Here is a 14241-nt window from a genome sequence, read left to right on the forward strand (position 1 = left end):
CCACTTCTACACTCAAACTATTCTTCCACTGACCACTAGAGTGGAAGAATTCTTTAGAGTGACCTTTCTTTTTTTTGAGACAGAGTCTTGCTCTGTAGCCCAGGCTAGAGTGCAGTGGCATGGTCTCCACTCGCTGTAACCTCCGCCTCCTGGGTTCAAGCAATTCTCATGCTTCAGCCTCCCGAGCAGCTGGGATTACAGGTGCCCGCCACCATACCCAGCTAATTTTTGTAGAGATGGGGTTTCACCATGTTGGCCAGGCTGGTCTCAAACTCCTGGGCTCAAGTGATCTGCCCGCCTTGGCCTTCCAAAGAACTGTGATTACAGGCATGAGCCACGGCGCCCAGCCTAGAGTGATCTTTCTAACATGTAAACCACAAGGTGTTATGCCTCTGTTAAAAAGTCTACAGCGGTTCCACATCTACAAGGTCAAGTCAGGGTCTTTAGCCCAGCAGGCAGTACACCAGGCTGCTGTTTGGCCTCTCATCGCCATAACCTGCCATTTTATGTTCTGACATCACTGAATACGGACAGCTCCCAGTTCCCCTTGCCATCTCTTGAGGCCTCTTGGCCCTCCCTCTGCCTGGAAAGGTCATTTTCCTGCTTCTCTGTAAAGATGTTCATTTTATCTTTACATCTTTCATCCAGCTCGAACACTACCTTCTCTGAGGAGCCTTCCCTGCTTGGTCTGGAAACAGTTATGTGCTTTCTCCTGCACTTCCAGCACTTTCTGATACAGCCATTGCAACATTTATCTTATCAGATTAATATCATGAGGGCTGGAACCATTCCTCTTCATCTGTGTGTCTCAGTCCCGGGTGCAGGCCTGGAGCAAAGCCGGCTTCTGTAGACATTATGAAAGGACTGGAGGAATGAGTTCCAAAGTCTTCTGTATATAAGCAAGGTCAGAAGAGATTGAGCTCTTAAATTACTTAGACCTCTTCTCCCTTTTCCCTGGCTTAGTGCCCTGCCTGTATGATTAAATCCCCTAACAGAATCTACCCTGGCTTAGCACCACATACAAATCCTTCAGCACTGAGTCGTGGAAAGGCTTCTGAGTGCTTAGAAAAAAAAAAGAGACTGGTGCTTCACAGATAGGAAGTAAGACAAGTGATAGATACAGAGATGTCATTCCTCTTCTGAGGTATTACCCACCTGGGAGAATTGGTGAATATTTTATATTAACATCAATCATGTGGTCAGCACTGTGCTAGCCACTGGCAGTGAAGATAAAAGTTAAAACAACAGCATAGCTTTGTTAATCACTTTCTATGTACCATCTACAACTTTGTGGGGTAGGTATCATGGTTATTCCTGTTTTTTAGGTAAGAAAATGGGCCCAATATCACACAGTTAATAAGTGCTCCAATATTATCATCTTTTTCTACTGTCCTCACCCTTTCTCTCTTCACCGAGTCTTTCTCCTAGTGCTCATCACACGCACTCTAAAATAAACTTCTTCCTCCATCCTGCCTCGCCTTCTATTTACCTTTCAACTTCCTTCTTTTCATCAGATAGTAACATTCTTGCCTTCCCACCACCATATACACACCTATTGACACCTGCCCTTACCCTATCCTTCTCTCCAGTTACCCCAGGAGAGTGGTTCCTCTTTCTCCTAAAACCAGTCCCTCCACTGCAGTTTGATGCTGTCCACCCATTTTCTCAGGAAGCTTACACTATGAATTAACCTTCCTTTCATCTATAATAACGTTTCCATTAAACTGTTCCCTTTCCATTGGCTTTTCAAAAAATTATGGTAAGAATACTTAACATGAGATCTACCCTCTTAACAGATTTTGAAGTGCACAATACAGTATTATCCATAAACACAATATTGTACCGCAGATCCCTCACATGGCTGAAATTTTATACCCATTGATTACCAACTCCCCCTTCTCCCTAGCCCTGGGCAATCACCAGTCTACTCTCTGTTTCTGTGGTGACTGTTTTAGATGCCTCACATAAGTGGAATGATACAATATTTGTCTTTCTGTGGCTGGCTTATTTCACTTGGTATAATGTCTTCACGGTTCACCCGTGTCGCAAATAGCAGGAATTCCTTCTTTTTAAAGGCTGAATAATATTCCTCTTTATGTATACACCACATTAAATCCATTATGCATGGATTTTTTAAAAATGTGGTGTATACATAACGCTGCAAGAAATATGGGAGTACTAATATATTTTCAAGATTCTTATGTCAGTTCTTTTGGAAAAATACCCAGTAGTGAGATTGCTGGATCATATGGTAGTTCTATTTTTAATTTTTTGAGAAATCTCCATATTGCTGTCCATAGTGGCTGCACCATTTTACATCCCCCCCACAAACAGTGCACAAGAGTTTCAGTTTCTCCACATCTTCACCAACTCTTACTGTTTTATACTTTGATAATTACCATCCCAACAGGTGTAAGATAATATCTCATTGTGGTTTTGATTTACATTTCTCTGAAAATTGGTGATTTGGGGCATCTTTTCATATGCTGTTGTCCATTTGCATATCTTCTTTGAAGAAATATCTATCAAAGTCTTTAGCCCATTTTAAAAATGGCTTGTGTTTTGCTATTGAATTTTATGACTTCCTTACATATTTTGGAAATTAATCCCTCATCAGATGTACAGTTTGCAAATATTTCCTCCCATCCCATAGGCTGCCTTTTCACTCTATTGATTTTTTTTCTTTTTTTTGCCGTACAAAAGGTTTTATGGTTGATGTAATCCCACATGTCCATTTTTGCTTTTGTGGCCTGTGATTTTCATATCCATGAAATCGTTACCAAGACTAATGTCATGAAGCTTTCCCCTATGTTTTCTTTTGAAAGTTTTACAGTTTCAGTTCTTATGTTCAAGTTTTTAATCCATTTTGAATTGATTTTTTGTGTATGATGTAAGATTGGGGTCCAATTTTATTCTTTTGTATGGGGATATCCAGTTTTGCTAACACTATTTGTTGAAGAGACTATCCTTTCCACTTTGTGTATTCTTGGCACTCTTGTCAAAGATCAGTTGACTGTATTATATGTGGATTTATTTGTGAACTCTCTATTCTGTTCCATTAATCTATATGTCTGTCTTTATACCAGTACTATACTGTTTTAATTGCTGTAGCTTTATAATATAGTTTGAAATCAGGCAGTATGATGCCTCTAGCTTTTCCTTCTTTTTCAAGATTTTGGCTATTTGGGGTCTTTTGTGGTTCCATATGAATTTTAGGGCTTTTTATTTCTATGAAAAACGCTATTGGGATTTTGATAGGGATTGCATTGTATCTGTCGATCACTTTGGATAGTATGGACATTATAAAAATACTAAATCTTCCAATCTGTGAACACAGGATATCTTTCCATTTGTTCATGTCTTCTTTAATTTCTTCCAGGCCCTGTTCTTGATCTTAGAGGAAAAGCTTTCAGTTTTTCATCATTGAGTGTGATGTAGCTATGGTCTCTACACTGGCTTTTTTTTCTTTTCCTTCTTTTTTGAGTCTGCTTGCTAGAGAATACACTGGCTTTTAAAGGTCCTCAATTCTGTCATTAAAACAGAACAAAATCACCCTCTTTCTGACTTTCACAGCGAACCTCTGGAAAGACTTATTTATATGTGCAGTCTCCATTTCTCACCTTCCATTTTCTCCTCCACCAATTACATCTGGCTTTTGCCCCCCACGTCACTGACCTCTTGCTTAAACCACCTACGATCTCTTTTCCTACAGCCAATGGACCTTTTTAGGTCCTCATCTTAATTGACTCCTCAGCAGCACCTATGCATTCTCTTTTCTTCTTCAGGAAATGCTCTGCCCTTGGCTTTCATGACATTTCTCCCTCTTGGTTTTTCTCTGATCTCTCTGGTTCATCCTTCTCCGTCTCCTTTTCAGGACCACCCTCTTCTACTTGAGGTTTAATTCCAAGCCTTCTCTTCTAAGCCCACCCTCTCTCCCTAGGCAGTCTCATCCATGCCATGGTTTCAATTACCCCTAGATGTTGATGACTAACAGAGGCATAGCTCCTGCCTGGACCTCTCCTCTGAACTCCTGCCTGTATATCCACCTGTCCTCTTGACCCATCCACTCAGATGGTTCAAAGTCTCCTGGCTGAGACTCACTCACGATGTTTGCCCCAAAGCCTGGTTCTTTACCACTGTTTCCTATCTTAGGAAATGGCATCACCAACCACTGGTACAAAGCTGGAAGTCTGGGACTCTTCCTCCACATCCTTCTCTCCCAACTCTCACATCCAAACCGTCACTTCCTCTCCATTTTACCATCTCGGATTTCTCACATCTATGTCTCTCCACCTCCACTACAAACTTTCCAGTCTAAACAACTGTCACTTTTTGCCTGGACTACATCAGGAGTCTCCTAACAGGTTTCCCTGGATCTTCTCATGACCACCTCAAATAAACTGTTCGATTATACAGCCAAAGTGACCTTTTTGAAATAGAAAATCTGACTGTCACCCTACTGCTCAAGTACTTCAGTGACTACCCCTTGCTTTAGAATCAACCTCAAAATCCTTAATGTGGCTGATGAGATGAGGTATGTTTAACCCTTTCCTACCTCTTCCGCTCATGTTGTATGATTTTCCCCTCTCATTCTCTGAACCCTAATTCTACTGGCCTCAAAATGCCATATTCTCTCTAGCCACGGTCTCTGCCCATTCCAGGAATATCCTCTTTCATCTCCCAAACTCACTTCACCTCCTTAGCTCCTACTCATTCTTCAGGTTTTAGCTCAATCATCACTTCCTCAGGATGACTTCCAGCTCCTTCCTGAATGGCCCCAGGCCTTCTAATAAACACTCTTATAATATCATGCACCTCCACTTTATAGCTTTTATCACAGTGTTACTTTTTATTTGTTTAGTGACAAATTTGTTTCCTCTGAATGACTTCAAGCTTCATGAGGGTAGGGTTTTGACTGTCTCCTCCTATCCCCCTGCCTCCAACATTGTATCTGCAGTGACATTCAGTAAACACTTGCTGACATCTTAACAATGCAATCCTCACTTTTCAGCCAGCTCCCTCTAGCTTCTGGCCTCACTACTCTACTGATATTGTCCTTGATAAGTCATCAACAACCTTCTGACTGCCAAAACTGTGCTTCTGTGGAGCCCTGGTGTTCTACCAGCTGGACTGAGGGTTTCCTGCATTAAAATAGAATCCTGGTAGTCTCTCCCCAATTCATAGACAATAAACAAGCTGATATAATATTCTCAATGTAAAGCTTTTGTTTCATAAAGTTTTCTTAACACTTGGCACCTGTGCTCTTCGATTTAACTCAAAATTATATTTTCAGTTATTTTTATTTATTTATTTTGACAGAGTCTCACTGTGTTGCCCAGGCTGGAATGCAGTGGCATGATCTCGGCTCACTGCAACCTCCACCTCCCAGGTTCAAGCAATTCTCCTGCCTCAGCCTCCCGAGTAGCTGGGATTACAGGCACATGCCACCATGCCCAGCTAATTTTTTTGTATATTTAGTAGAGGTGGGGTTTCAGTTTCACCATGTTGGCCAGACTGGTCTCGAACTCCCGACCTCAGGCAATCCACCTGCCTTGGCCTCCCAAACTGCTGGGATTATAGGCGTAGGCCACTGCGTCTGGCCTATTTTTAGTTATTTTAATATATGAATAATTCATGGTATTCTCCAAAGAGCCCCACAGTTTCCACGGGTTTTATGACATAAACAAGTTTTTGAGACCCACTGGCCAAATCCAGAGAAATATTTTTTAGTCCTCTGATTTGTCTTCTTGGTGGTGTCTGCTACTGCTTATCATGCTGTTTATTCATTATAGCCACCATTATTTATTGAGCACACACTAGGTTTTCCCACAGCCCCTTATCCCTGCTTTTATGATGGTTACCACCTTCTCCTGTGATCTCTTCCATGTACTGTGAGTCCCTGGAGGGTATAGAGACCATGCTTTTCCTTTTCTCTCTCTCTCTCCATAATCAGCCCTCCACTTGGTCCAGGCACAAAGATCATGTTTGTGGAATGCAAGAGTAGATGAATGAGAGAATAAACAAACAAATAAAATGCTGAGGCACAACTCGAATCCTCACCACCAGCACTCTTACTCCAGTGCTCTGCTACCTTCCCACTGAAATAGTCACAGTGACACAGTAGCTGGATATTTAAACACAACAGAAATGTTGATTTCACATGCCTGTTGTCAATACCTGTTGATTTTACCACACACATGAAAAATCATAGTTGACTATTTTATGGGGATATAAACGTTTCATGTTACAAGCAATTAAAAATGACACGTATTATGTCTGTGGCAGAAGTTGGGTAAATGATGAATTACTAAGGCTTTTTAAAACACTGTATTCTACTGTAACCCTGTGTCTTTGCCCAACCTGTTGTCTGAGTTCTGCCCTTTCTCCTGAGCTTATGTATCAAAATCACTACTTTATCTTCAAGGCCCAGTTCAAAACTCACCTTCTCCAAGACGGACTTAATAATTTATTGGAGTTCCTCGGGCCAGTCTCTGCTTCACTTTAGCCCTGTGCACCTGACAGCATGTCACTTGCTCCTCTACTTAGTGTTTGCTTCTTTGGTCTGCAGAGCCCTGCTGGTTATGTGAAGGTTCCTCTCCCGCACTGCCCATGGGCAACCTGAGCCTGGGGGCCATGCCTTGCTCATCCTTCTGTGTTCTCAGGGCTTTGACAACAGACATTTTCTGAATTCGACGTGGTTAAACCGGTCCTTCACTACTCGTATACTATGTAAACATCTTTTTTTTTTTTTTTTGGCTTAAGGTGATCTTTTTTTAAAACTAGTAGGGCTCCCTGACTTTACCTCTCCTTGCTGGGTTCTGGCAGCCCTACCTGAGAGTCCAACCCAGCTTCTTGCTCCCACCACTGTGGGCAACAGCAGCACAAGAAAAAGCAGCTGCCTTGTGCGTTCCAGAATTTATTTGGGGAAAATTAGAGCTGTTTCCTTTTGAAGTGGAAACGGAGTCAGAGGTGAGCCCTGGCTAATGAGAGGGAGGAGGTTTGCAATGAGAGAGGCTCTCAGTTCTCAGGCTGTTTTTTCCAAACAACAGACAGACTCCCAGCACAGACTTGGGGCTTAGTGGCCACCTTGCTGACCTTTCTCCTTGGGTGCAGACACAGGGCCTCACAAGCTCATCTTCACAGCCTTCAACACCACTGGTGTCTGGACCAAAGCAATGACAAGCCGCCCTCCTCCTACTCCTCCTTCTCCTCCTCCTCCCCCTCCCCCTCCTCCTCCTTTCCCTAGGAACATCACACGCACAGTCTACTCAGCCCCAGCCCTAATGCACACACAGAAACAGAAATAAGAGAAATGGAAATCCAAACCCAGAACACTGACTGCTTTGTTTCTGAACTGTGCCTTGTACAAATCTATCCATACTGCAGAAATTTCAACTGATCCATCAAAGCATGCAATGCTCAGCCACATGCTGTTATAACCCAAAACCAGGTCTGTAAGCACCCATGTGATGCAATTGTGCCTGTGTTGCAGCTTACTGCGTAGAGAATGGAAAAGTCAGTGAAGGGAGAGCAGAAAGACATGCTGCTTGATACCAAAGAGCCTGGGCTCTCACATATACCCGAGATAAAGAGATTCAATGAAATGGTGTAGGCTTAGCAGAGTGAATGAAACATAGAAAGCTCTCAATGAAGGCTTTCCACCTAATGGTGTTGGAGGACCCATCTTTTGTGGCTGGAAGCAAGTCCTTCTTCCATTGTTTCTGCTATTCAACAGCCTGTCCCATCACCCACCCCCAAAAGAAAGGCAGTACCTAATATCTCCCCCATCCCCTTTGTGTATCCATCGGGTTCCAGGCCGAGGGATCAGCAAAAATGGGTGCTTGGAAGTAGGGGGAACTGAGTCGGGCATCTGTGCTGATAAGAAATGCTCAAAGGGGCATGTAGGACACACTGATTGATGCAGTGACAACTGCGCCAATAATCTTCCTTCTTTCTCTGGGGCAATACAGCCCTAGACCCTAGGAAAATGTCAAACCTTCTTTTTTTTTCAAGCATCTCTCTCTTCTCCTTTTTGAGGTCCAAATGCAACACCAGAAATAGCCCTCCTACATATCTTTTGCCCTCTCTGATGTCCAGTCACGGTGTTCCTCTTGCTCCTTTACCCAATGCTATCCAGTCGCTGACACTTTATCCTGTACAAGGGAACATTAGGGCAATAGAGAGAGGGATGGTTTCTATTTCTGCAGATTGTTTTCAAGGCTAGATGATCATAACTTGCCTACCCAGCTCAGAGAGCCTGCTGTCCAAAGACACCTCTCCCCAGCTTTCCAAGTACAACTCTGCATATTTCAAAGGACTGCTGGATGGCCCAGATACTATGGGCACTGTGCAGTCTCACAGCCCTTTGGCTTTTAATCCAAAGGGAACCTCTCAAGCAACCTGAAGGGGGTGGGGTATGTCACCCCACACTGTTAAGCTGGAGAAGTGTTTGAGGGAACATACCAGGCACAGGACGGATAAAGAGAATTTTAAAATAGTTAACGTATTCCCATGGTTCAGAATTCAAAAGGTACAAAAGGGTTTACAGGCCACTTTTCCTAGAGGCAACAGGTATGATTAGGTTTTGTGTCTATACTTATACACAGACAAGCAAATACCCTAAGACTCTCCTTCTTCCTCTTGTATAACATGAGCAGCAGCATATTATAAACACTCCAGGCATGTTGTTTTTTCCACTTAGCCATATATCTTGGAAATTATTCCATATCAGTTATATAGTAAACTTACTAATTCTTTTTTCCACGAATGAATAGGACACTATTTGTCTCTCTGGAAGTACCATAAGACACTTAACAAGTCCCCCTTTGATAAGCATGTAAGTTGTTCTTTCACAGTTTGAACAGTGCTATAATGTACATATATCTTTGTGCCCATATGCAAGTTTAATAGCAAGTTCAATTCCTAAAAACAGAATCACTAGGTCAGATGGCATGGGCATTTATAATTTTGACAAGTGTTTCCAAAAATGCCCTCCAAAGTTGTACCAATTTACTCTCCCAGCAGCAATATATGAAAGTATCTGTTTTTCTACAACCTCATCAACGGTTTATCTCTTTGATGTTTGCTAGTTGAAAGATTTGTACTTAATAAGAAATTAGTCCTTTGTGTAGCAGTTAAACCATTGAGTGCTAGAGAGAAGGAAGAACATACTGTTTACCAAGGCCAGCACTTTCTGAAGTCTAGAGTCTAATGGGGTTATAAATATCTCTCGGATCTACAAGTAAGAGTCTTTATTCACGACAATTCTGGATTTCCAGCTACCACATGTGTGTCTGTTCTTAATTGGAAGTAAGTGGCCCCGAGGAAGGAGTAGTGACTTTGGAACCAGAGAGACCTGGGCTTCAAGCTCTGCTCTGCCATTAATTAGCTTTATGATCTTGGCAAATCACTTACCCTACCCCCAAACTCAGTTTCATCACATGAAAAATGGGGAAATAATAGTAATTTTACAAAACCTTGTGTCTGGCACATAGCAGGTACTTAATAAATGGGAGCAACTTTCATTAATGTTAATAATCACCAGGCCAGACTCTAAATCCCAGGGCACTTTTCACAATGGACAGACCCTGGAATGGCCCTACCAGAGCCAAATGACTTTTTTGTTAAGTGGCCACCCAGAAGATTCCCAACTTCTCCTCTCATCCACCTCAGCCTTCTAAAGTTTGCCGATCAGGAAAATCCCAGCTTGGGCCTCTGGGTAAGGACTGGACTGTGCTGGGGCCAGGCTCCCCTGCTACCAGCTGATGTTTGCACTCAGACTGAGGCACTCCCTGAACTAAGCCGGGGTCATTTCCAGTTACAGACGGCAAGCTAGAGAAAAAACAGAGATTCTTGGGCCGAACAGGGGGACCTGCTCTCATCTGCACGAGCCCATCTCACCTTGCCTTTCCAGAACAGTATGCCTGATGAGGTCACTGAATGCAGATCTCTAGCCCTGGCAGGGCCGCTGCCGATCTGCCTGATGCCCCAGCAGGACCCACCGAGAGCCACACATTACTTCCCCTCTGGACGCCAACATGACCCTGTCTGTTGTACCTGCTGGTTTAGATGCTCTTAGGCATGGGAGCTGGAACCTCCCTAGAGGAGGCTAAGAAAATCTGTTTTCAGAGCGTGTACCTTTACTGTTCTTTCCCCTGGGTCCACCTCTTTCAGGGTCTGAACGTCTGTTACATGCAAGTATTTCATTAGGGCAGAAGGAAAGCTGCCTTTCCCCTCAGGACACAGACTCCAGCGAATCTTAGGCAAAGCGAACATGCGGGATTGAAGTCCGCAGTCATTGTTTGTCTCCCACACGACATAAAACATGTGTCTGGCTCAGCTGCTGGAGGACCAAGCAGGATACAGACGCAACTGCGCAGACGTCGGCCCTGCTAGCCACGCTGCAGCCCCCTCAGAATCTCAGGATGGGGCCCCCTGGGCGCCCTGGGGGAGGGCCCAGGTGGGCGAAAGGACAGGAGAAAGTGCCTGCGGGCCTCCGCCTGCAGATTGGATGACTGCGTCCCCGTCACGTCAAACTTGCCAGGACTAGCAAACTTCCAAGGCCCCACAGTTCCACTCAGAGGAAAGGAATCCCCAGTGTGACAGGAAAACACGGCTGGTGTGTGTCGGCCAAAGGGTACTGACCGAGAGAACAGATCTGCACCCCTGCCGTCCCTCGCGGCCTTCGGAGCCGCAGAGAACCAGGATGCCACCCACCCAGGGCCCTGGCGCGCGGCCCTCGGCCTCTACCCGCCCCACCCGGGCGGCGGGGACCCAGCAGCCCAATGCGGGCCTCGTCCCCACACTGCCTTCTGCTTGCCCGCTCTGCTCTCTGCTTGGCCAGGCCCTCCTCTGGGCCGCGGGGCGGAGGCTTCGGTGTGGCCGGCGCCTTGAGCGCGCAGGGCCCTCCAGGATCGGGGTGCTGTAGCCCGCTCTGGGGCCTCGGGAGCAAGGACACCGCGGCCCCACGGGCAAGTCCGGCTTCTCCGTCCCACCCCCCCCGTCCTGGCCCCGGACTCGCTGGCCGAGACGCCGGCTCCCACAGGCCCTGCCGCCTGCATGCCCACGCCGCGCCGCGAAGGCACTTTGCCCTCTTTATTTTGTAAAACTTCGGAAAAATCACCAGCAAACTGAGCCCCGGTCACAAGGCTGCCCAGAGTTGCCGGCACGAATCCGGACTCACAGACCGACGGCGGCGCATTGGCCCAGCAGACCCCGCCGGTCGGCCCCCACGCTCCCCGGGTCCCCTGCCCCGGCCTCATGCTCCCCGGGTGGCGGTGGGCGCGAGGCGCAGCAGCAGCAGCTGCGTCCGCTTGAGGTCCGGCCCGGCTGAAGGCGCAGAGAAGCGGGTCGCTGCAGACACGCTGAGTACAGCGCCTTCGGCACGGCCCGGGGGCAGGGACCCGGCAAGTCCGGCCCCGAGGCGCGAGCACCGCCACCCGCGGTCTGGCCACGAGGCCGGAGATGCCCCCGAGTCGCCGCGCCCCTCGGAGCGAGAGGCCCCTGGCGCGGAGAGGGACAGCCAGGGCGCAGACCCAGACCCAGTCGGGAACTGCTACGCCGAAGGCGGCGCGGTGAGCAGAGGGAAGCAGCCGGGGCGCGCTTACCCGGGTGTTGAGGCGCCCTCGAAAGTACGCGGTGGCCAGACACATCCCCGCGCGGAGCCCGAGCCCCGCGGCTCCTCCGCCCGCCCGCGCCCCGCCCCTCCGCTCGCTCCCCTGCAAGATGAGGCCCCGACCCGTTACCGCGGCTGAGCAGCTCCGCTCCGGCAGCGACTCCCGCGTTCGGCTCCCACGGGGTCGGCGCGCGTCCTTCTGGGCGCCCGCGGCTGGGGCGGCACACGTGAGGCTCCGCGGCCTCCCCGGCGCTCCGAGGACTGCCCTGCTCCGGGCGTGGAGCCTCATCGCCCCTCCAGGTGGCCAGGGCTGGGGGCAGGTACCGCGCGACCTGATTGGCGCTGGCCGGAGTCCGGGGAGAATCCCCCGCCAGAGAGGTTGATGCACGCGGGCCAAGTGAAGCCACGCAGTGAAACAGCGCAACGGGCGCCTTCCAAACACCCCTCCTTAGCTCCGCTGCCTTTTTGCCTAAGAAATGTAAACTCGGGAGGCGGGCGCCCTGGGAACGCCTCAGTACAGGGTACTTTGCGCGCTACAGATCGGGTCCAGCACGGAAAATTCGGAGAGCATGAGAATCTTAGGGACCAGGGTGTGTCGCTATCCACTGGAAAGAGACTGCCTGAGAGCCTCCCGAAGGGCTCCTCTGTGTTCCTATTTCCGGCCCGCACTGTGCCCTGGAAATCCAGGGACACCTGGATGTCCCCGCCGCTGAGGGGTACCCGGGCCTCGTGGCAGGGCGGGATCAGATCAGTCAGGGTGTGATTAGAGCTGTGACGGTGAGGTCTGGCAGGAAGAGGCAGGAAGGGAGAGAAGCAATGCCTCGACACGAGGAGAAACCTGAATGGTGCGCTAGATTTCTTGTCTGAAATCACCTTCTTTTAATGTCTTAAAACTCTACGAGTTGCTTATGTGCTGTAGCCCCGCTAATAAGTTCTGACATCAGTAATTCAGAGGGTCTACGGAGAGAACATGAAGGCCTGAGAGGGGGATAAGCTGTCACTTCTCCGCACTTCCGAAGCATCTCTATATAGAACGTTTACCTGTTCCGGTCTGATCATCTTTCTCTTGATCCTGCTTTCCGATCTTGATTGGACTGAAGACAGCGAGGACAGAGGGGTGAGGTCAACCCGGTTAATGATCGAGGAGGGAGCGTTCCCATTACATCAACAGTTTTCCTCTCTTCTTAGGCAGGTTAGTTCGGGGTATTCAAGGCAAAGGTGATCAGGGAATCAATTTGAAAAACAAAAACAGAAAACTCCAAAACATTAAAAAACTGTGGACCCTCAGCCTAGGTCCAACTTCTAAAGAAGGGGAGTAAGAAATTTAGCACCTGGAGCAACCTCATTATTCCTAATACACTATTAAAAAACAAAAATGCCAAGGCAAGCCACCACCTCAACATTCCAGCAAGTCTACTGTTGTTGCACACACCCCACTTTTTACTCTAACTCTACTCACAGGTTTTATATTTTGAGCTCATATTTTCATGTGCCATCTTTTCTCAGCACAGTTAAGGCTCATGCCTACATTCATTTGTCATCTCAAAGGCAAAACAATGAAATATGAAGAGGGCATGTGATGTTGTTATAAACTGTAACAGAGAAACGTGAAGACAACGTACCTTCATAGGCTAATGAATCATAAACCAAACACCACCCAGGTCATTGCTATCACCCTGGAGTTTCCCCTGCTCCACCAATTCCCTTCCACAAGTCCTTCCCTTCCCCCTAAAGCAACTATCCTGTCTTTATGGTAATTACTTCCTTATATATCTTTATAGTTTCTACCAATTTGTAATGTATCCCTAACCACTACAGTTTAGTTTTGCTTGGTTTTGAACTTTCTATAAATTGAATAATATTGCATGCATATTTTTGTGTGTGTCTGGCCTCTTCTTCCATTTGGTTGTAAGAGTCATTTACTTTTGTGGCATGTAGTTGTAGTTCATTCATTTTCATTGCTGCTTAATATTCCCTTGTATGGACATATCACAATTTCTTTGTCCATTCTGGCACTTTAGACATTTGGGTTTTTCCCATTGGGGCTATTACAAATGCTATTGCTAATAACATTTTTGTATATATCTCCTGGTATGCAAGTGCAATCTTTAGGATGTATACCTTGGGGTGAAATTACTGGACTATAGGGTATGCATATATTTAGTTTTATTAGATCATGCCAAATTGTTTTCCAAAGTGGCCACAAAATTTAGACCCCCATTAGAGATGTATGGTAATTGCCATTGCTCTGCATCCTTGCCAAAATGTAATATTATTAGACTTCTTATTTTTTGTCAGTCTGGTGGAGATGTAATTGTGTCTCATTGTGATCTTTGTTTGATATTCCTAATTACCAATGAAATTGGGCACTTCTACATGTGTTTATAGGCTATTTGAGTTTTCTGTTTTCTGAGTGTCTGTTCAAATGTTTGCCCATTTATTTTGAGCTGAGTTTTTCTTACTGATTCATAAAAGCTGTTTATAAAGTCTAGCTGCTACCATGCCTTGGTCAGTTAGAGACTGCAAGTATCTTCTACTCATTTAATGGTATCTTTTGATCAAGAGTCACTTTTTAAATCAGAACTTTCATTTTGAGATAATTATAGATTTGCAGGCAATTGTAAGAA

At 46.3% G+C, this 14241-nt stretch overlaps 1 protein-coding gene across 4 annotated transcripts in view; it reads right to left on the reverse strand.

Annotated features, from left to right (window-relative positions):
- The window catches only part of FAM163A (family with sequence similarity 163 member A), a 72453-nt gene extending 60448 nt beyond the window's left edge, over positions 1-12005 (reverse strand). For 2 of the 4 annotated variants that reach the window (XM_012511034.2, XM_012511033.2), the window contains exon 1: positions 11745-11877. The gene's annotated coding sequence lies outside the window, so the exon portion shown is untranslated. Of the gene's footprint in view, positions 1-11606 lie in introns of all 4 variants that reach the window. The other 2 variants (XM_012511036.2, XM_003258961.2) reach the window with 2 other exon arrangements.
- Positions 12006-14241: the final 2236 nt, after the last annotated feature.

This window comes from Nomascus leucogenys, chromosome 12 (assembly GCF_006542625.1).
Source record: "Nomascus leucogenys isolate Asia chromosome 12, Asia_NLE_v1, whole genome shotgun sequence".
Lineage (NCBI taxonomy): Eukaryota > Metazoa > Chordata > Mammalia > Primates > Hylobatidae > Nomascus > Nomascus leucogenys.